Here is a 590-nt window from a genome sequence, read left to right on the forward strand (position 1 = left end):
ACAGGGTCGCTATGGGCTGGAACCGACACGACGGCACTTAACAACAACAACAGTAGAAACTATCCTTGAGGAAGTAGTCATATATTTAAAAACTCTACATTTGAAATATATTCCAAGATCTAAAGCAATCATATGTAAAGAGCTATAGGAAAATATGAGAAAAATATCTCACAAAAGAGGGTATAACAATAAAGAAATAAAAATTATTTTAAAAGAACCAAATAGCAATTTGAAAAGTACAGTAATTCAAATGAAAAATCCATCAGAGGAGTTCAGCTTCTGACTTGATCCTGGAGCTCAAAGAGTCAATGAACTTGCAGATAATTGAGATTATTCACTCTGAGGAACAGAAAGAGGAAAAAAACTAACAAACAGAAGTAAACAAGGCTTCTGAGCTTTGGGGGACACCGTCAATCATATAAGGAGCCCCAGTGGCACTGTATGATAAGCACAGGACTGCTAACCATAGGTTGGCCATTCAAATCCATGAAGGGCTCCATGGGAGAGAGAGGAGGCTTTTTGATCCTATAAAGATTTACAGCTTCGGGAACCCTGTAAGAGTTGGATTTGACTCCATGGTAGTGGGTTTA

Source organism: Chrysochloris asiatica, unplaced genomic scaffold (assembly GCF_000296735.1).
Source record: "Chrysochloris asiatica unplaced genomic scaffold, ChrAsi1.0 scaffold00367, whole genome shotgun sequence".
Lineage (NCBI taxonomy): Eukaryota > Metazoa > Chordata > Mammalia > Afrosoricida > Chrysochloridae > Chrysochloris > Chrysochloris asiatica.